The sequence below is a fragment of the Trichosurus vulpecula genome, chromosome 2 (genome assembly GCF_011100635.1).
Source record: "Trichosurus vulpecula isolate mTriVul1 chromosome 2, mTriVul1.pri, whole genome shotgun sequence".
Taxonomy (NCBI): Eukaryota; Metazoa; Chordata; class Mammalia; order Diprotodontia; family Phalangeridae; genus Trichosurus; species Trichosurus vulpecula.
The window spans coordinates 434,179,090-434,202,248 of NC_050574.1; the positions used below are offsets into that span (position 1 = coordinate 434,179,090).

At 42.2% G+C, this 23,159-nt stretch overlaps 1 pseudogene; it reads right to left on the reverse strand.

Annotated features, from left to right (window-relative positions):
* The window catches only part of LOC118837313, a 53,360-nt pseudogene extending 38,632 nt beyond the window's left edge, over positions 1–14,728 (reverse strand).
* Between the last annotated feature and the right edge of the window lie 8,431 nt (positions 14,729–23,159).

Below are 23,159 nucleotides of genomic sequence, written 5' to 3' on the forward strand. Positions count from 1 at the left end.
CAGGAATGAGATTAAGGGTGGGAAATAGCTGAAGGCCACCTGGAGATGACAGAAAATACAAGGGCTAAGCTAGTTTAAGGGTAAAGGAGATTTGGGCCTAGCCATAACAGAAGGTTTATGGCCTCAGGTGAAGGCCAAATCAAGTGGGAAGATTCAAGGAGAGTTCAAGGGGGTTCCTAGAGACTGCACCCCATCAGGTTCAAGGGGGGTGCCAGAGACCATACCCCATCACCATCAGACTTTGGAAGGTTGTATATGCATATGAAAGGGTTAGGAATTAAGGTAGAGGAAACTTTTTGTCTAGGCAAATAACCATTACCCATCTTTCAATCTAGCCCTCAGAGATTGAAAATTGGGGTGTACTTGAAATGCACATCATGTGACAATGGCAGGGGAGAGGAATTTGGAAGATATGGGATGAATATAGGAATTTACACCTTAGGGTGATCACAGTCCCAGGCTGAAGCCTCAACACTAGAAAGGTGTCTCCAAAGAAAGCCTGAGGGCCCTTGCTGTTGGCCTAAAGCTGAGAATCTCTTTCTGGGAATACAGGAGACTAGAGAACCAGGAGTGCCAAGGTTCTAAGGGAACAGGACTGGATGGCTTTTTTTTTCAGGGCCTAAAGCAAGGGTTTTCCGCCTTTCTAGAAAGAATTGGGAAAAACTTTATGGGTTTTCTTTCAACTGAAACATTATAGAAGCAACTACTGCTTCCCTTGAAGAGATAGCCAAGGATTTCAGCTGAGCCAGAAACCCCAAACTACATGTCCAGCTGAGCAGCATCCACAAAAGTATGGCAGGACGGAGTAACATCTGGACCAGCGGAGGTCACGTGTCCAGGAGAAAGCAGACCTCCCGGGAGCAGCAATGGTATCACTAGAAGGCGTCCCATCCCTACATTATCAGAGCAGGAGATGACCTCCTTGTGAATGCCCTTCCCATATGCAACCTGGCCATGCATGTTCTCTGCATGTGGAACTTAGGCCCAAGTGTTCCGTGTGTGTGTTTTTCCGTTTGTATTCTCTGTATGCAGTCATTCTTTCTCCTGATGCTGTGAGTATTCATGTGAAACTGTATTACAGGTTTATGGGGAAAATATTTTCCTACTACTTCTGTTACTATGTCATTTCATTAAGTATCTTTTCTTTGAATTAATTTTTTCCTCCAGCTTACTATTAAAGGTAAACACATTGGGAGGGACTTGTAAGGGGTGGTTTGAAGGGATGTGAACCCACAGAGTACTCTGAACCTGGGGTAGCCAGTCCCTGGAAGACCTGCCCCACCACTTGGGGGATGCCTCCAGGCATTAATTATTTATAGCATCACTTTATGTGGGAGCAGAGACCTGGAAACAAAACAGGAACTCATCGATTGGGACGTGGCTGGACAAATTGTAGTATATACATATAATGGAATAGGATTTCATCGTAAGAAACAATGTGAAGAATTCAGGGAAACTCAGGACTTACATGAACTGATGCAGAGTATAGTGAGCAAAATAAGGAAAACAATGTATATAATGTCATAATGATGTGAAAGAAAACCACGTTCTGATCACTTGGGAGGCCTAACAGTGAAGTGTGCCTCCCTCCCCTCAGCAGAGAAGTGGTGGACGATAAGTGTAGGATGAGGCATATGTCATCAAGCATGGCCAATCTGTTATTTAGTTTACTTACTTTTATTCTTTTTAATTTAATTTTCAGTTCCAGATTCTCTTCCTCCTCCCCCACCAATCAAAAAGGCCAGAGATACAAAACTCATTACAAATACGAAGTAATGCAAAACAAATTTCTGCATTAGCCATGTTCAGAAAGAAAGAAAGAAAGAAAGAAAGAAAGAAAGAAAGAAAGAAAGGAAGGAAGGAAGGAAAGAAGAAAGAAAGAAAAGAAGAAAGAGAAAAAGGAAGGAAGGGAGAGAGGGAGGGAAGAAAGGAAGGAAAGAAAGAAAGAAAGAAAGAAAGAAAGAAAGAAAGAAAGAAAGAAAGAAAGAAAGAAAAAAGGAAGGAAGGAAGAAAAAAGGAAGAAAGAAAGAAAGAAAGAAAGAAAGAAAGAAAGAAAGGAAGGAAGGAAAGAAGAAAGAAAGAAAAGAAGAAAGAGAAAAAGGAAGGAAGGGAGAGAGGGAGGGAAGAAAGGAAGGAAGGAAGGAAGGAAAGAAAAAAAGAAAGAAAGAAAAAGAAAGGAAGGAAGGAAGAAAGGAAGGAAGAAAGAAAGAAAGAAGGAAGGAAGGAAAGAAAGAAAGAAAGATAGAAAGAAAGAAAGAAAGAAAGAAAGAAAGAAAGAAAGAAAGAAAGAAAGAAAGGAAGGAAGGAAGGAAAGAAAGAAAGAAGGAAAGAAAGAAGGAAGGAAAGAAAGAAGGAAGGAAGAAAAAGAAGCAAGGAAAGAAGGAAAGAAGAAAAAACACGCTTCAATATGTATTCTGAGTCTAACATTTCTCTATCCAGAATGAATAGCATTTTTCATCACCAGTCCTTTGGAATTGTGTGGGTCATCATATTGATCAGAGCTACAAAGTTTTTCATGGTCAATTATCTTTACAATATGGCTGTTACTGTGTAAATCGTTCCCCTGATTCTGCTTACTTTACTTTGCATCAGATCATACAAGTCTTCCCAGGTCCTTCTGAAACCATCCCTTGTATAATTTCTTACAGCAGAACAGTATTCCATCACATTCATATGCTGTAACTTGTTCAGTCATTTCCCAATTGATGGGCATTCCCTCGGTTTCCAGTTCTTTGCCACCACAAAAAGAGCTGCTGTGTGTGAATAGTTTTGTACATATAGGTCCTTTTCCTTTTTACTTTGATCTCTTTGGGGTAAAGACCTTGTACCAGTATTACTGGGTCAAAGGGTATGTACCATTTAATAACTCTTAGAGCATAGTTCTAAATTGCTTTCCAGAATGATTAGACTAATTCACAACTTCACCAACAACACATAGCTACCTATTTTTCCACATCCCCTCCAGCATTAGTCATTTTAGCCAATCTGATGGGTGTGAATTGTTTTAATTTGCATTTCTCTAATTATTAATGAATTAGAGCATTTTTAATATGATTAATGAGAGCTTTGATTTCTTCCTCTAAAAAGTGCCTGTTCATATCCTTCGAGCATTTATCAATGTAACTGTTCTTCTTTGTTGCCTGAGAGTACTCTATTGCCGGGAAAGGGGCGGAGTAAGGAATGGAGTCATTGAAAAGTGAAAATAATGTTTTTAAAAAGAGCATCAATAGAAGATTTTTTTAAGGAAGTATTTCCCTGAGCCTGTGGAAAACTAAAATGGTGACAACTCATCCCAGCTACCAGGGAGAAATACAACCATTCCTCCTCCTTCTCCATTCAGCAGCTATGAAATAAACACAAGTAAAGGAAGTCTGCCTTTTGTGATCCTGGCCTGTCCTCCCATCTCTAGCAGAGGCTCTTTGGGTCAGAGGCCCCCTCCCATCAGGCATGCAGTGCATAGTTAATCAAAAGAGAAAAGCAGCCTTTTTTTCTCTTGGCAAAGAAGCCTCTGACAGAACCCCAGAACAAATGTACTGCTCAGAGGCCATAAGGCAGACTGATTTCCAAAAGCATGGTACACTTGTGCACAAGATTTCCATTCCCCCTCTGCTCTAGTCATCAATATGGTCTGAAATATGTCCACATCCAACATAAATGACACTGGATTCCTTCCGATTGGCATTCCCAATGACATTATTGAGAAATCAGCACATGGGGCATTGAAAGGAAAAGTCTGGCCCACAATACCTATCGATAGTAGGGGCTTTCTGAAAAGTTGGCATTCTGACAAAAAGAGGAAAAGGACAATGTATGAGTATGGCAGATTTGGGCTTACTATGAAGAAAAAGTCTTAATGCCTTGGGCTGTTCTCATGAAAAACGAATGTACTCACCAGGAGTCTTTAAGCCACATGTGTGTCCACTTGTTGGGGCTGTCGGTAAAGGGGATTCTCACCAGGTTCTGGGTTGGACAAAGTGACCTCTGAAGTCTCATCTCCTTCTAAGGAATTTTCTGTTTCTATGAGAATAAGCCCATAGAAGTTATGAGGTTTTGTTGACATCTGACTGCAGAATGGTGAGATTCACTCATTTACTTATCCATTTATTCATCCATTCCCTCAATCAGTATTTACCACTGGATGCATAAGACTGTGTTAGGCACAGTAGCAGAGAACAAGAAATTTAAGACCTTAGGGAGCTCACAGTCTTGGAGAGGCAGGGAAGAGGAAGGGGTCAAAATAAGCACACCAAATAATTAGAGGAAAATTAGATATGCAAATGGTAATAAATAATAGATTGCACATAGTCTCATTATAATAATAATAATAATACCTTGCCTACCCAATATAGGCTAAACTCATTTTTCTTAAAATTATATTTTTATATTATTTATATTTAATATAATTATTTATATATAATTTATAATATATTTTTCCCCCTAAATTTTCTTTATATTAAGCCCAAGCCTGCCTTATTGAAACTATTTTTGAAACTTAATTCGTCTAGGGGCCTAAAACTCAAACCACTGATATAGCTTCCTAGTGACCTGAGTTCAAAAGCCAACCCACAAGGAATGGGGAGCTAGCTTCTCTATGCATCTGTAGAGGCACAGAAGCTTTGTGTTGTTCAGTTGTTTCAGTCATATCAGACTCTTCACGACCTCATTTAGAATTTTCTTGGCAAAGATACTGGAGTGATTTGCCATTTCCTTCTCCAGTTCATTTTACAGATGAGGAAACTGAGGCAAACATGTGACTTGCCCAGGGTCACACGGCTAGTATCTTAATCAATACTGTGTGTTTGCTGAGCACCTTTTCCATTCTATAGCTAATGGGATGCTTTTTATTTTTGGAAACTGTTAGAGAGTCGACAAGTGTATCATTTCATTTCAATCCAGAACAACTAGCATCATGCCTGGCCAATGATACATTTGTATGACATTTTATAGTTTTCAAAATATTTCCTTATCTATACATCTCAGGTCATTTTTTCTCTCTCCATGTCTTTACTTTCTTGTAGCCCCCTTTTCATATCCTCTTTCCTTTGATAGTCCACTTTTCTACCCTCTTCTTCTTTATCTCTCTTACCCAGACACAAAAAACGTAATCAAAATATGTATTTTCATTATTTGTTGTATTCCACATGAAAGAGGAAAACTACATTCTATTTTTAAAAGTGAGAGAGTAGAATTTTTTAAAAAAGCTAGTTAGGCCTTGATGTTTCTTTTTTAATATAGGTTAGTAACTCTCAGTTTTAAACAAGTTCTCTATCCTTGCTATACACACATACCTTTTTGCCCTTCCTATCCCCTTCAGAGATCAAATCATAGGTGGTGCATTATCACCATTTCACAGCTCAGGAAACTGAGGCCACAAGACATGACATTAATTGTCCAAGTTCAAGTGGTTAGTAAGTGATAGAGCACTTGGCCATTCTGTTCCCTATTTCATGGCTATTTCTACTGCACTATTTGGGGGCAATTAGGTGACATATTGGATAGAGTGCCAGGCCTGGAGGCAGGAAGACTCCTCTTTCTGAGTTCAAATCTAGCCTCAGACACTTATTAGCTATGTGACCCTGGGCAAGTCACCCTACCCCATTTGCCTCAGTTTCCTCATCTGTAAAATGATCTGAAGAAGGAAATGACAAACCAATCCAGTATTTTGGGCAAGAAAACCCCAAATGGAGCCATGAAGAGTTAGACTCAATTGAAATGACTGAACAACGTACAATAACAACAAAAATAGGGGCGGGGAGGGGTATGCATGCCATCTTACCTATTATCATTTCTCGTTCCAAGCTACCCACTCCAGGCCATGCCGTGAGCCTCCATATGTCTGCCTTTCAATTTAAGGCTTCTTCTCTCTTTTCCGATCATCAAAAACAAGGCCAGAAAGAAGCATTCGTTGTGATTAAGTGTGTAGGCAGTATTGAGGCCTGTGGGATCACACAGGCTTACCTGTGCCCAGCAAATATACGATGAGATGCTCCTAGCCTAAAGGCATAAGTTGGTCCTACCTAACAGCACAGAAAGATGGAAGATCAGAGAACAGATGGGTTCCTTAAAGACTTCTTGTCTATCTTTGTAAGCTGATTTACATACGTTATTTCATTCGACCCTTTACACTGCTGAAGTAGGCAATATAGGTGCTGTACAGATGATCAAACTGGGTCTCAAAGAGGTTAGTGATGAGCTGTGCAAGGCAGGATTTGAACGCAGATGTTCCTGACTCCCAAATCCAGCCCTCTATATACTACACTATGCTATGCTATCTAAGGAGGAGAGAAGTGAGTTCAGATTGCACCAACTCCGGAGCACAGCAAATCCCAGCAACGGATTCAGGCTTGTGATTTGGGAGATGGCCCTGTGACTCAGAAAGGGCAGGAAAGACAACGAGCATTTACAGAGTGCCTACTATGTGCTAGCCACTACGCCAAGCACTTTTTACAAATGTTCTCTCATTTGATTCTTACGGTAACTCTGGGAGGTTATTATTAATATCTTCATTTTACAGTTAAGGGAACAGATCAAGTGACTTGCCACACAGGCTCATACAACTAGTAAGCACCTGAGGCTGGATTTGAACTCGGGATATTCCTGACGCCAAGCCCAGCACTCTATCCACTGTGCCACCAGAGGGACAGCTCACATGAGGCGGAGGGGGGCTGGTAGGAGGGGGTAAATCCTGAGGCCTTTAGGCATATAGTTAGCCTGAATTCACCTCACTGCTACACCTTCACCACCATCAGTAACACCACTATCATCACCAAAGCAAAAAGCAATTGTGCCTCCCAAATTACCACACACTCACTCTCCATGGTGTATTTTCTTCTCCCCTTAAGGATTGCCTTGTTCATTTTAACTTCTTTTTGTCTGTCTAAAAATAGTGGGGTGGGGAGGTGGGCTGCAGTAGGGGACCCATATATCCACCAGCATCATTGTATGCCTGGTCTTAGATTGTAAGAGGTAAGTAGGTGAAGGAGAAGTAGGACCTGTCAAAACAAAATAGGATTGTTAGGGCCTCCCTTCCGGGTGGTTTCTAAGTTCTGTTACCTTTTTAAATGGCTCCCTCTCCACCCACCACCCCCCAGGAGGAGCTGGAAAGGCTTCACATACAGGTGGCCTTTCCCAAGATCTATGTGTGCTTTACTGTTGCATGTCATAGCAAGAGAGATCTTTCCAGTGATAACAAAGCCAGGATCTTCTGTTCTTTTGGTCTAGAAAAGACAGATTGGCATCATGGATGGAAGGCTGATCTTGTCATCAGGAAGAACTGTTTTTGAATCTGCCTCTGAATTTTGCACACCTCCTGCCACGGGGCTTGGGTGGGGGGAGGGGCTGTGGTGGTAATGAACTCAAAATGTAGAGTGAGACCTAGATTTCTGGACATTGCCAATGTGGGAATTTGTTTTGCTGGACTATGCATGCTTTTGATAAAGATTCTTCCTTCTTTTCTTCCTTCCCTTATTTCTTTCTTCTATGTTTTTTTCTTTCTTTCTTTCCTTCCTTCCTTCCTGTTTTTCCTTCTTTTATCTTTTCTTTCTTCCCACTGGGGGATAGAGGGAGGAACAGATTATAAATGAATATAAAAATAAACAATTTTATTCAAAAAACAGAATTAGGGAGAGGAGCATTTGGACTAAGTTCAGCTCCAATATGAAGATCCCCCAGAATGGGAGGTTGGGTGGGGGTAACCTGCCAAAGGCGGGGTAAACCATGCCAGGCTAGAAACAGAGCAGGTCAAAGCTTCTGTGCTCAGTAGGGGATCTGAACATGAACGACCACTGTACTTCCAGCCAGAGCAAAACAGGGCAACCCGATCTCAAAAAAGAAAAAGTCAACAAAACTCCCTGTATTTCCATATAATTGGTTTCCTTTGTCCTTTCTTATTTTACACATTTAAAAATATTTTTCTGAGGAGGGGGCCATGGCTTTTACGCAACTGCCAGAGGGGTCCATGAATCACCAATAAAGGGGGTAAAACCCTTGCTCTCATGGATCATTTGGGTTAAGGGTTTACATATGAGTCTGGTATACCCTCAGACTTGGTTGGCCCAATGATACTCCCCCGTCCTCCATATACCTTTGAACGGCTCAAAACCTATATGCTTCGTTGCTTGGTCTGCCTCCCATTACGAATCCATATTTGGCAGACTTCTAATACATGAAGCACATGCCAAAGGAAAAGACAGAGAATGTTCCAGGTATACGGATACCTGATAGTCACCTAATGTACCAGAAATCCTGAGCAAGGCATTTAATTCACGACTCAATGAGCCTGAGTATGGTAGAGCTGGAACAAGTAGGGCCCTGTCCTTTCCCTCCCTTTGGCTTCAGTGGGAGCTGCACCCCTATAATGGCTAACAGTATGGAGCAGAATGGTTCACAGTGGTTAAGTGTTGCTATAATTCTCTCCTCTGGAGCAATGAAGACATCCCTCTCCAGCCTGTGTGGGAGGAATGTAATTCAGTTCTCCTTCAACTACAGAACACGTATTGACTCCTTTTCTCCTTATGTGGTCAGGAAATGAGTTTCACTGTGTTTTTCACTTGGGGGCTTATTATGCAACTGCTTAAAATATGCAACAGGTTGCAGATATATACATGAGAAGGTTGAAATAACTTTAAAAAAATAAAAGTAATCTAGTTATGCCAGATTTTGCTGGTTTCATTTTTTATTTTTTTTTACATTTTTAAATGAAGACTTTTTTATGTGTGTGGTTTTATTTAATCTCTTAAACTCTTTAAAGGGATTAATATATATGCATACATAGATGTGGCTGTGATTTAACAACATAATTACCAGCTGCACTTTATAACAAAATCTAAGGTAATTATCACCTCCATAACACCCTGAGGAATCTCAGCTGCCAAGGTGCTGGTGTTTCTGCCAGAGGCGATGACATCACAGGAGCTTCGGAGTAAGGAGACTCAGTCTAGCCCCCCTGATGTCACATGTTGCAGGAGACCACCTTGGGCATCTGAAGTACAAGCAGCTTCTAAGGAACCAATGAAGGAGGTTGGAAATGGACATCAGTTACGTGATTGAACCACAGACATAGGCCCCTTGCACTGGCCTCCTCCACACACATTTGTCTGGTATCTTCCCCAAACTCCCGCACTCAATGTCACAGCTGAAAAGGTCTTTGCTCAATGATCTCTGACTCTATCTTCCTTATCTTAGAGATGAGGAAACTCCAGCCTAGAGATGATAAAGTGATTTGCCAGAGGTCTCCCACAGATTGGAGTGAAGCTGGGCCTAGATTCTAGATCCCTCACCTCAGGGCTCTACAAGCTACCTCTGAGCAAGCCTCCCTTTTACGGGGGTGGTGGTGGTGGTGACGACTAGACATGTGGTTTCATCTATTTAGGGAATTCTTAGTAAGGAAACTTCCTCCATGGATACAGAGAGGTGCTCATTCTGCATATTATAGTCTTAGAGAGATGCCTGGAACATTGAGAGGTTAAGTGACTTGTCCAGGGTCACACGGTTAGTATGTGTCAGAAAGCAGGACTTGAGCCCACTTTGTCCTAACTCTCCATCCTTCCATTTATCTGCTACATAGGCTGTGCTGCTTCCGTGGGATGTGAAAATGTAAATCTCGTTTAATTCAATGTTAATGACGTTGAGTTCAGTTTAGTAAGCCATTTAGGAAGTTACATATTTTGTTAAATAAGAAATTTGGTAATGAACTTAATCATTATAGTATTAGCCTTACAATAATTGTGAAATTCTTGAAGAGTTAGGAAAAGATTTGGGAAGGAGATTTATACCACCTTACAAGACCCAATACAAGACCAATAATGTGCCGCTTTGGCATTTGGTTCAGGGGAGGAGACAATAGTTATAGTAAACAGGCATATGTGTATATACATGTTTACGTACACACACATATGGACACATATATAACACACATATGTGCATGCATGTATATACATATACTGTGCACATATATGTATGCATGTATGTGTGTGCATATACACATATGTATATATTTTTGTATACATATATATTTCACACACACACACACATACACTCTGGGCCTGGAGTCAGAAAGACCTGAGTTCCAATCTAGCCTCAGATACATATTAGCTGTGCAACATAGAGCAAGTCATTTAACTTCTGTTTGCCCCAGTTTCCTCATCTCTAAAGTGGGACTAACAATTGTCCTACCTCCTAGGGCTGTTGCAAGGATCAAAAGAGATAATCATTAAATAAAGCCCTTGGCATAATGCCTGGCACATAGTAAGCACCACGTCAATGTTAGCTATTTGGGTGGAAGAGAGGGGTCAACAAGTGGAAAGGGAAAACCAGAGAGATCTTCCTCGGGTGTTTGTTCCTGGCCAGGACTGCTCTGAGAAGGCACTCGCCCACATTTTCTTATCACTTGTAAGGTGGTGTAAATCTCCTTTCCAAATCTTTTCCTAACTCATCAAGAATTTCACAATTATTATGAGGTTAATACTATAATGATTAAGTTCATTACCAAATTTCTTATTTAACAAAAATGTGTAACTTCCTAAATGACCTATTAAACTGAACTCAGCATCATTAACATTGAATTAAACGAGATTTACATTTTCACATCCCACGGAAGCAGCACAGCCTATGTAGCAGATAAATGGAAGGATGGAGAGTTAGGACAAAGTGGGCTCAAGTCCTGCTTTCTGACACATACTAACCGTGTGACCCTGGACAAGTCACTTAACCTCTCAATGTTCCAGGCATCTCTCTAAGACTATAATATGCAGAATGAGCACTTCTCTATATCCATGGAGGAAGTTTCCTTACTGAGAATTCCCTAAATAGACGAAACCACATGTCTAATCCCCACCCCCAACCCCCCAAAAATTCTAGCATTGAAACTTGTACAACTTCGGATACCTCTCTGGGACTCGGTTTCTTCACCTGTAAAATCAGGGGATTGGATTAGATGATCTCTAATGACCCCTCCCACTGGGTTTACAATATCTTCTGTTTGCTCCTTTCACTCCCCGGAGCACCAGCTTGGGAGTCAACAAGAGATTTGGGCTTTAATTACAGCCCCAGTTCTGACATCATCATTGTCATGCTCATCCCTATCATGATTGTCCTCACCCTCATCATATAGGGCATACTCTGTGCCAGGCACAATTATTATTATTATTATTGGTCCATTATAGCAACTACATGGCGCCATAGTGGATAGAGCGCTGGGCCTGGAGTCAGGAAGACTAATCTTCCTGAGTTCAAACCTGGCCTCAGATACTTACTGTGATCCTGGGAAAGTCACTTCATCCCATTTGCTTCAGTTTCCTCGTCTGTCAAATGAGCCGGAGAAGGAAATGGCAAACCACTCCAGTATCTTGCCAAGAAAGTCCCAAATGGGGTCATGAAGAGTTGGACACTACTGAACAAGAATGAGAAATACTGTAATAATTAAGCTCATTGCCTGGAGGCAAGGAGGGAAATAACCACTCTGGGAAGTAGGTGTTATTATTATCATCGGTTTACAGATGAGGAAACTGAGGCAAACAGGGCTAAGTGACTTGCTCAGGGTCACACAGCTACTAGGTTTCTCTGAGGCCACATTTGAACTCGGGTCCTCCTGACTGCAGGCCCAGCACTCCATCCACTCTGCCCTAATATCATTAAAAGGAGCTGCCTTGGGCAAGGCAAAGCTCAGTTTGTTTATCTGCTCTGCCTTCCCTCCCAGGTGTTGTGACGTAAAAAAGATACAGTGCGTGTAAGCGGGCTTTGTAGACTATACAGATCTATGCCAAGGTATTGTCATCGCTGTCACCATCAACCATCCATGATGGACGCAGGGTTCTCTGTTTTGGAATGCCAAAGCACCAACCTGCAACTGTAGTCAAGGCTGATTTATTCCTCCATCCCAGAAACTGGAATCATAGAAGCTGAAGGATATTTTGTCATGCATCATGCATTTCAGAACTAATTCACAATGGAATGAATATTCTACCTTTTCACGTTTCATAGTAATGGTTGGGGGTGAGGGAGAAGCTGGGTCTCATTCCCCCCTTTAAATTGAGGAAAACATAAAAGAGCAGGAGGATTCTCATTACAAGCAGCCAAATGTGTTTTTCTTTCATGTAACTATACAACAGCAGAGGGTGCGTCACAACTCCAGATGACATTCTTGGATGCCTGGGTGGAATTTGTCCTCGTACGGATAAGCAGGAAAAAGATGCAATCTCCCTCCCTTTTTGAGTTGTCCCCACAGAGATAAGTGAGGGAAAGAGATGGGAGGAAGTTTGAGAAATTGCCTTGACCTGTGCTCAAGACTCCTGCTTTTGGCTTCATCCAAGAGGATTCTGGATCATTCTGGAACAGGAACGAGACCAAGTCCTGAACTACCTAGAAAGGGCACCACTGGACTCCATCAGTCTCCTCTCCCATCCCCTCACCCCATGACTGAGCTCTAACATCAGAAATGTAGGACTCAGGCCAACCCTGAATTAAGTTCTCCTTCTGGAATAGAGAAGAAGCCTCCATACAGATGGTAGGCTAAGCATGACAGTCCACAAACAGATCTGGCCTAAGCCACCTTCAGCAGATAAGCATGTATTGATCCTGTGGTCCAATGTCCTTTTCACCCTCAGTGGATTCTTTTCTTTTCTACCATTTAACTTGTTTTCATGTTTCTCCACAAATGGTGAAAAATACTAAAGTACAGACAAGAAATAATCATAATGTGGCCAATATTATAAATACGGAATTATAAATTTAAAACATTTTCTAGTTTAAAAGATAAATCTGCTATCACATGCAGCTCTGTGGAGGGCCGGTCTCTGAACTCCTGACAGTGTTCGCCTTTATCGATTTTTCCAGGTCCATGCCAGCCTCTTCTGTCTCCCACCTGCTCCATGAGAGGCCCAGGAACACTTCCAGGTCCTCCTCTTCTTCCACCACCAAAGCCTCCTCAATCCATTCCTCAGCTTCCCTAGAAGCCACCTCTGTCTCCCCCTCAGCCTCCTCTGAACATGCCACCAGGCCCTCCATGGTCCATGAGGCCACCTCTGCCACCCCTCAGGCCACCAGGGCCACCTCTGCCACGATTGCCACCTGGAGGTAGAAAGGGTGGTGGGAGAAATCCCTCTGGCTTAGGGGCCTTACACCAATTACACTCTGTTCTCCAGGCAAAATTCTGGTATCCACAAGCTGGATTAGGGCACTACCAATCTCCTGCTCTGTGCTGGACATTTCCTCCTTCTGAAGGGTTTCCTCTGGCACCCCTTGGTTCTCTTGGTAGAAAACCTTCCTTTTCTCCTCCTCTGCCTCCCATTTGACCCATGAGACCTCCTGGCCACCCCACCCCCCAGCCCTCCAGGACCTCCTCAGAGAGGAGGAGGTGGCATCCCTTTGCCTTCACAGAGTAGTATGCCACCTCGAATGCTGTTCATTGGAGGTTTCTTCCCAGCAAGCGACACTTTGAGTTTGCTCCCTTGGAAGTCTTTCCCATCAAACCATTCTACTGTAGCCTTTGCTGTAGGTGGGTTGATGTAGGATACTGTAGCATCTCCTTTTGGTGTTCCAGTTTCCTTGTCTAAGCAAATGTTTATCATCGGCTACCCAGTCCTTGTATTCATCTTGACAGCCCCACGCTGTTTGAAAAAGTCTGCCAGCTCATCAACAGTCATGTTTCCATTCAGTCCCTGTACATAAATTGCACTGTTTTCTGAGTCTTCATCTGGATCTACAGGTGGACCTAAGTCAAAGATCTGGTCCTTCTTCCATAGGTCCACTAGGCTTACTGAAGCCACCTTGCTCTCCAGCGCTGCCCGTTATATCCCATCCTCTTCCTCCTCCCCACCCACCTCTGCTCATGCCACCACCATCAAATCCCCCTCTTCCCTTGCCATGGTTATCAGGGCTACTCATGCTCTGGTTTTGTCCAGGTTGAGAAAGGACTCCTGCCCATACGCAGCCATGCTACTGGGATGGTCCTGCCAGAATGCACTCTGTTGCCCATAGCTCCTGCTCTGCTGGCTATATTGACTCGAAGTCTGGCTGTAGAATCCAGTTTGGGGGAAGAAGAGGATAACTAGTGGGCGGCTGCCGCCCATAGCTGCTCTGTTGACTGTAGCTACTCTGCTTTGCTGGCCACAGGTATTCTTCTGGGACTAACTGCTCTCATCATAACTAGTTGGCTGGCTAGAGGAATAGCTGGTTGGAGGATAGGATGGCAGTACAGTGACTGGCTGCCGGGCACCTGTGGGTAACTCTAGGTGCTCTGTCTGTATCCTAGGCTGGGCTGGCTGTAGCCTGCTGTACTAGATTGAGGCTGACACTAGTCTCAGTGGGCTTGCTACCATCCTAAGGTCTTGCAGGTTGCTGGCTGCTGCCCATAGGCGGGGTAAGCAGGCTGGGTGCCATATGTAAATTGTGTTACCTAGGATGCCTGTGTGATTGTAATTGTAGTAGTGGTGGTATCATAGGCCCCTGGTCCCATATCTTTGGACAGGCTGACTATAAGCTTGAGGTGCAGTTGGTACAGCATAACCTGTTGGAGGCTGTCCGTAAGAGGTTGCATGTATAGTCTGCCCACATGTTGCAGTCGTCTGAGCCTGTGCATAGCTGACATCAGTAGGTTGCCCATAGGTTCCATAACTCTGTTGCCATATGCCTGGGTGGCCTGTGCATACCCTTGAGCTGGCTGGGCTGCATAAGCACTGTAGCCCTGCTGGGCTGCAGCCTGACTGTAGGTACTGTAGTCCATGGAGGCCATTTTCTCTCCTTCCTCCTCCTCTCAATGTTCATCTCTCTCTCTCTCTCTCTCTCTCTGTCACTTGCCCTCTCTCGGTGGATTCTTTTACTTCTTTTGTGGAAAGAATACACGCATCCCTTCTGTCAAATATTGGAAATAAGGCTCTAGGACTAGGGCAGAGGCTTCTTGGTGCATTCACATCCCCCGTGCCTACCCTTCCAGTCTCCTTACACTTTACCCACCCCCCATGCACTAGGTACTCTTTGATCCAATCACACTGGTCTCCTTGCTGTTCCTTGAACAAGAAATTCCATCTCCTGACTCCAACTCTTGAGTTTTGTCTGGCTGTCTCCCATGCTTGGACTGTTCTCCCTCCTCATCTCCCCCTCCTGGTTTCCTTTGCTTCCCTCCAGTTCCAGCTAAAATCTCACCTCCTCTAGGAAGCCTCTCCCAATCCCTCAATACTAGTGCCTTTCCTCTGTTGATTTTTTCCTATCTAGTACCTAGTTGCTTACAGGCTGTCTTCCCCATTAAACTGTCAGCTCTTTGAGGGTAGGGACTATCTTTTGCCTTTCTTTGCATCCTCAGAGCTTGACACAGTGATCAATCAGCACATCGCAGGTGCTTAATAAATATTTTTTGACTGACTGGTGTGGAGGAGAATATTGGCCACTGAATCAAAGCCTTCATTAACCATCAGGGATTTGGGGCATGGGGGACTAAAAAGGTTATTTTTTTTTGCCAGTTTTAATTTCACTTTCTCATTTGTAAGTAGACACAAAGGCCTAGTTTGAAGAATTTTTCTTGCCTTCCCCTACTCTGCCCTTTTACTTTTGTTCTGATACCCAAAGCTCAAAGTAGCAGGTGGAGGTGAGGAGGAAAAGACAGAATGGTCAAGGCTGCAAGTATGGCTCACAGTGGGAAGGAAAGCAACCAAGGCAAGAAGGAGGGAAGGGGAAGTAACCAATATTGATTTCGCTTTTTTTCTTCCTCTAAACCAAGACTATACTAGAATACCCAGGAAGAAGCATCTGGGATTTTCTCAACCTATGGAATTTCCAATTGGACCACTCCCTCTACCAAGCAGCTGCTAATCCACTGGGGCCTCCTAGCCCAGTACTCTAACCAAAACAGTCCCACTGTCTCTGAACCCATATTATGACACTCCTTTGTTCTATCACAGTGGATTTCCTTCCTGAGTCAGGAAGTGTTAAAATAGCAAGAGATACCATATCTGAAAGCGAATCCTAAAGAATTCAGAGATAGTATGACCTTCTGGGAATACAAGGTTTCTGGTTTATTTTCCAAGTGGTTGAGAACTTTATCTCCAGAAGGACAGTGAGTACTCTTGGTAATTTCTCATATCACTGAGGAAACACCTCCATTGGTGGCTTTCCTCACACTGACAAGGACACTAGTTAGTAAAAAGGGGTTTCAAGAGTTTCTCAAAATTAATAATCTACTACCACAACACTCCATTCTGAACAGAGACTGGATGTGTGTTAAGACACTTAGAGTCCCTGACCCTGGAATTCAAGCCTGGGTGGCTTTGGACTATCCTCTTGGTTAGCTCCTTGGGCTTCTGGTAAAATAACCCTCTGGGGTGGAAGAGATTGGGGTAGAGATTGGAACTATGATTCCGCTGGTAGAGGGAAGTCGCAGGTGAAGAAATGTCCTCTATCAATGCAAGTCAGCATCTTCTCTGCAACTTATAGACTTGCTGCCCCCATCAGATTAAAATGTCATTGGGGGTGGGGAGTGGGGAGTACAGGCCAGGACCCAGCTGAACTCTCCCTCCAAATATCCCCCTGCAAACAACTTTAACATAATGTCTGAAATCAAATTTTGGAGTGGAAGAACCAACAAAAGGTTCCAGGTAGAGAGTTTTCCAATCTAAGACAACTTAGGAGGTCTACCGGAAAGGTCTGTAATACCAGGGTGGGCACAGGCTCAAAGTCAAAGACCACTGCAACAGCAGCAGTTGGGGGGGGGCTCTCAGTCCAGAAACAGTAAGGGGGGGTCAGACAGCTGGTCAGAAAGAGACCCTTTGCTGGCACTGGTTGCAGCTGGTATTGATTGGCAACTTTATTGCCCATAAGCAATTCTGGGTCATGGTTCCAAGGTAGGGTGGAGAGCAGTGCTTGTAATCAGTCACAAGGAAGTAGGGTTCCTGGTCACAGGTTCAGGGCTAAGAGGAGCAAAATAGTACTTGTGGCTGCAGAGGACCAGAATTGCAGTGACCAAACCTTTCCCAGGATAATACCAATTTGGAAGTACTAAAAATTTTTAGACTCCCAGAACTAGCTCTGAAAACAGTGGCATGAAAGAGCTTGAAGCTTGGCACAATGCCTTCCCACCCCCTAGTGAATAGAGCCCAACTTTAACATAAAGTTCAAAGTGAAGGAATAGGCTGGGAAAATGAGCAAATAACAAAAAAGGAACATAACCATAAAAAGCCACTATAGTGTCAGGGAAGATCAAGACATAAATTTAGAAGAAGAAAACAATGTGAAAACAACTATAAACAAAGCTTCAAAGAAAATGCTAATTGTACCCAAGGCCAGGGAGAATTCCTAGAACAGTTAAAGAGATAAGAGTGGTAGAGGAAAAACTGGGAAAAGAAATCATAGTGATGCAAGAAAATTAGAAAATGAGAATTAACAGCTTTGTAAAAGAGGCACACAAAAAATACTGAAGGAAATAGTACTTTAAAAAACAGAACTAGCCTACTGGCAAAAATTCACTGTAGAAATGAACTCTTTTTGAAGCAGAATTGGCCAAATAGAAAAAAAAAGAGGTCACTGAAGAAAATAAGTCCTTAAAAATTAGAATCAGGCAAGTAGAAGCTAATGACTCCATGATTTCAAGAAATGATAAAACAAAGTCAAAAGAATGAAAGAATAGAAGAAAATGTGAAATATATCATTGGAAAAAATACTGACCTGGAAAATAGATCCAGGAGAGATAATTTAAGAATTATTGGACTACTTGAAATCCAAGATCAAAAAAAGGGCCTAGACATCATCTTTCAAGAAATTATAAAGGAAAACTGTCCCCACATCTTAGATCTAGAGGGTAATATAGAAATTGAAAGAATCTACCGATCTTCTCCTGAAAGAGACCCCAAGTTAAAATTCTCAGGAATATTATAGCCAAATTGTAGTGCTCCCAGACCAAGGAGAAAAAATTGCAAGAAGAGAGAAAGAAACAGTTAAAATATCATGAAGCCATAGTCAGGATCACACAAGATATAGCACCTTCCACATTAAAGGAGCAGAGGACTTGGATGTGATATTCTGCAACACAAAGGAGTTAGGATTACAACCAAGATTAACCTACATGACAAAACTGAGTATAATCCTTCAGGAGGGAAGTGGGGAGAAGGAGAATGGACATTTAATCAAACAGAGGGCTTCCAAGCATTCCTGATGAAAGTATCAGAACTGAAAAGAAAATTTGACATTCAAACAGAAGACTCAAGAGAAGCATTAAAAAGGTAAACATGAAAGAATAATCATAAGGAACTCAACAAAGTTAAACTGTTTACATTCCTACATAGGAAGATGAAACATGTAACTCTTAAGAACTTTGTCATTACTGGGGCAGGTAGAAGTAGTCTACATAGAGGTCATGGGTGTGAGTCGATTATGTTGGAATGATCTAAAAAAAAAAGTAGAGATGAGAAAGAAGGATGCACTGAGAAGGGAGAAGCAAGATGGGGAAATTTTCTCACATAAAAGAGGCATGCAAAGAAGAACTTTCATAGTGGAAGAGAAAATGTATGGGTGGTGGCCAATACCTGAATGTCACTTGCATCAGAATTGCTTAAAATAGAAGAATACAGAGTCATTTGGTACAAAAAATTTATTGTACCCAATAGAGAAATAGGAATGGAAGGGGATAAAAGATGGGAGGTGGGTGATAAAAGGGAGGGCAGATTAAGGGAGGCAGTAGTCAGAAGCAAAGCAGACTTTTGAGGAGGGATAGAATTAAAAGAAAGAGAGGACAAATGGAAGAAAATAAGATAAAAGTAAATAGACAGTAATAATAACTGTGAATGTAAATAGGATAAACTCACCCATAAAATAGAATCAGATAGCAGAATGCATTAGGAACCAGAATCCAACACTATGTTGTTTACAAGAGACACCATTGGAACAGACACACACAGAGTTAAAATAAAGGGCTGCAGCAGAATCTAATATGCTTCAACTGAAGTAGAAAAAAAAGCAGCAGTAGCAATCATGATCTCATACAAAGCAAAAGCAAAAATCGAACTATTAAAAAAGATAATCAGGAAAACTGCATTTTGCTAAAAGGCTCTATAAGCAATGAAGTAATATAAAAAATCTGATAAAGAACTAATTTCTCAAATATATCATAAATTGAGTCAATATTATAAAAATAAGAGCCATTCTACAAATGACAAATGGTCAAAGGGTATGTATGAATAGACAGTTTTCAAAAGAAAAAATCAAAGCTATCTACAATCATATGAAAAATGCTCTAAATCACTCTTGATTAGAGAAATTAAAATTAAAACAATTCTGAGGTATCACATCACACCTATCAGAAATGACAAATCCTGGAGAAGATGGAAAACAGGAACATTAATTAACTATTGGTGGAGAGTAAACTGGTCCAACCATTCTGGAGGACAATCTGGAACTATGCCCAAAGAGCTATCAAACTGTGCATACCCTTTGACCCAGCAATATCAGTGCTAACTCTGTGTCCCAAAGAAAAAGGAAAAGGGCAGATAGGTACAAAAATATTTATAGCAGCTCTTTTTGTGGTGACAAAGAATTGGAAATTGAGGGAGTACTAATCAACTGGGGAATGGTTGAACAGGTTGTGACAGTACTACTATTGTGCGATAAGAAACGGTGAGGGGAGTGGTTTAAAAAAAAAGTGAAACCTATATAGACTGACACAAAGTGAAGTGAGCAGAACCAGATCATTGTGCACAGTAGCCACAAAGTTATAACGATGATCAACTGAGAAAGACTTGGCTATTCTGATTAATCCAAAGATCCAAGACAATTTCAAAGGACTCATAATGAAAAAAAAAATGCTTTCTAGCTCCAGAGAGAGAATTGATGAGGTCGGTGCAAATTGAGTTATAATTTTCTCCCTTTTTTGGTTTTTTTTTTTGCAATATGGCTAATATGGAAATGCTTTACATGATTTCACATGTATAATTGATATCATATTGTTTGCCTTTTCAGTGAATCAGGGAGGGACAAGAGGAAGGGAGAGAATCTGGAATTCAAAATTTAAAAAGAAAAGAATGTTAAAAATAAATTTTAAAGATTTATTGTCTTGTACTCATATAGGCTAACTTGCAAAAATGTAACTAAAATATTTTAATAAAATGAATATGAATAAATACAACACAGATAATATTAATTTGTGGTTTTTAAGTCAATATAAGGTATCCATTTCTATTTAGATTTGATGTTACTGGCCTAGAGTGACTTGCCCAGAGTCACGGAGCCAGAATCTGTCAAAGGCAGGACTTGAATCCAGATCTTCATGGCTTCAGGCCAGTTCTCTGTCTACTACATTATACTGCAGGGGTGTGTGTGTGTGTGTGTGTGTGTGTGTGTGTGTGTGTGTGTGGAGGAGGAGGAGAATCACAAAGAAGAGAAACAAAAAATCATCCGTCCCACCCCAAAACCCTCCCGCATCATTCCAAGCTCTAAGTTGACAAAGCCTGGATTCATGAATTCTTTACAGAGACGAAATAGTTAAAACCCCTAGCCTCCGCGTCTGGCTGCCAGTTTTGTGTGTGTCATGGAAGATAACAGATGTCTTTCAGGGAGATGTAATTGCTTGAAACTAAACTGGACAAAACCCCAGGAGGTTGCATTAAAGGGAGCGAGCCCTTCGTTGGCAGGGGGATGCCCTATGTGACCCATCGGGCCTTCTTCTCTCTCTCATTTCCATGATCCTTTGACATCATAATAAGCTGGGCTTGCTCTATTGCAATGAGAACCACACCTCCCCACCCCCAACCCTCACCCCCAGCCCTGTGGGAAGGTAGTTATTATATCTGCAATGCTCAATGAAAGAACTCCTGCTTCTCTTGAAAGACTGGCAACAGGGAGAGCTGGTGGGGGTGGGAGTGGGGGTGGGGTGGAAAGGCTTTCTGTGTGGAATAGGGAGCTGGGGCAATTTCCCAGATGCCAGAGGAGGAGGGACCTCAAAGGGGGTGGGGTGGTTTGGCCAGTCAGAAGGATGGCCTGGGGAAGGGACCGGCCCTTGGAAAGTTACCATATTCCACAGGCATGAGAAATGTGTCCGAACCCAAAGAACAGCCCTTGGCTCCAATTCAAATCTGTCTGGCTTCAGCCGGCACCGGTAGGTGTCACTACAGGAGTAGAAGGGGCCGGAGGGGAAACCGGAGATGATTTGGGGCTGATAAAAATAGAACCCAGCCCATCTTCCCACTGCAGAGTTTGGAAGTCGGATGATTTATAGGGCCTAAGAGCAGACGTTTTTTGTAAATGTGTTGGTGTTTGAGATGTGTAGCCAGCCACCAGCTGGCTCTTTCCAACAAGCAAGGTGTGTGTGTGTGTGTGTGTGTGTGTGTGTGTGTACACGTGGGTGGACATACCTAGCCCTGGGATCCAAGCCATGAGCCACCTTTATGTAACACTCCTCTGATATTAGCTGCAGTCAGGGATTTATGCCCTCTTTGAAGTCAATTGTGTACTGGTGCACCATAGCATGAAAGTTAAGATTTACCATTGCCTGGACATTGGAGACCCTGCTGGAAGCTAGAATAATTAGCACGGCGTTTGGCTCACTCCCCTCTGACTGCATGGGGTGAGGAAAGAACGGTACTTACCGATAGATCTCTGAATCCCGACCCCTGCATTTTGTGGTGGGATTTTTTTTTAAATTTTATGTGGTCCACAACGGCCTCAGACAAATAGACTCAGTTAACAAATGAGAAGTTTGCGAAGGTGGGGGAGGGGGAGGGGAGGTCAGCCCTCAGCAATGTAGGGAAGCAGGCAAAGGGTGCCTTTGGCAGTTTTCCTTCTCCCCATCCCACTTTCCCATGCTGTGTCCCATTCTCCAAAGTCCTGGTTTGGACAGCTGATAAACTAGTTCGTTAAGAGAAGGGATCACTGTTAGGTGCTGAGGAGAATCCAGTGCCAGTGTCCCTTCTTTCCCTCAAGTAGCTTACAAACTCATGGGATAATAGACCCAGGCACAAATAAATATAATGCATGTGAAGAGGCAATACTTTCACCAAAGTCCTATTTGGATGCCTCAGCTTGGTTTGGAGTTGGCCCTGGGATCTGAAAGGCTCTGCCAAAAGAACACCGGCTCTGTCTGGTCTGACCAAACTGGGAAGACTCTGAGTATGGCCCTGACCACAGATTATGTCTGCCTGACCCCTGAGAAGCAGTGTAGCAAAGTTTCTAAAGGTCCATCGACAGAAAGAAAAAGGTGAATTTCTTTTTCTACTCTAGCAATTCCAGAAGATCATTTAAGGCAGAGAGTGCAGGTTTATGATGTCCATCGATGCAGGGACAAAATACTACTGGAATAAAAATACTTAAAGTAAAAGTACATAAGAAAAGTTTTTTTAAAAAAACAAAGATTGCTTGAGGGATAGAGAGCAAAAGGTAAAACAGAGGAAAAAAGAGAAATATTTCAGTTCATTTTTGATAATCACAGAATACAATTTTATAGTCTATTAGAGCTAGAAGAGATCTGAAATATCAACTTATCCAACCAAATTATTTATATAGGTTTTACAGATTATATTTCTGGACAACAGCTTAAAATATAGGAATGACAGGTCCCTGTTCAGGGATGGAGTGGATCTAAGGGCTGTCAAAAATGTATCTTGCCAGGAGTCTTCCAAACCTAATCAAAAGGTCTTTAAAAGCAAAAAGGGAGAGGGAGGCAAATGTCTGCCAAGCCAGGCACTGTAGAGAAGAGCTACAATGTAAGAAGAATATCAATAAAACACCCCCAGACTCCCAAAACAAAAAACACAAATATAAGTGTAAAATACAAGAATCTATGAATATTCACCAACTCTCAGGGTGGGACCTTTGACAGGTAGCTACTAATAAATTCAAAGCTCTCTGTGGGTCCGCACCTCTAAAATTATAGTTCATGAGCCCCTATCAGTGTGTTTTACCTTTAATAGTCAGTCACAGAACACAATTCAAAGAAAAGGTATTTCAAGATGGCATAGTCAGAAAAAGAAGCAACAAAATACTTTCCTCATAAAACTGGGGCATATTCTGTCACATGGAAGGACACATGGTAGAGCTCCTTTCATACTTGGAGTGGGCCCCTTTGCATATGAAGGAAGCAAGAATATGGTTAAGGTAGAAAAACATTCCTCCCCTCCCCCTGGACTTAGCTTTGCCTCTATATTTTTCCTCATTTGGATCTAAGAGACAGCATTTTAAAACCAAGAAGA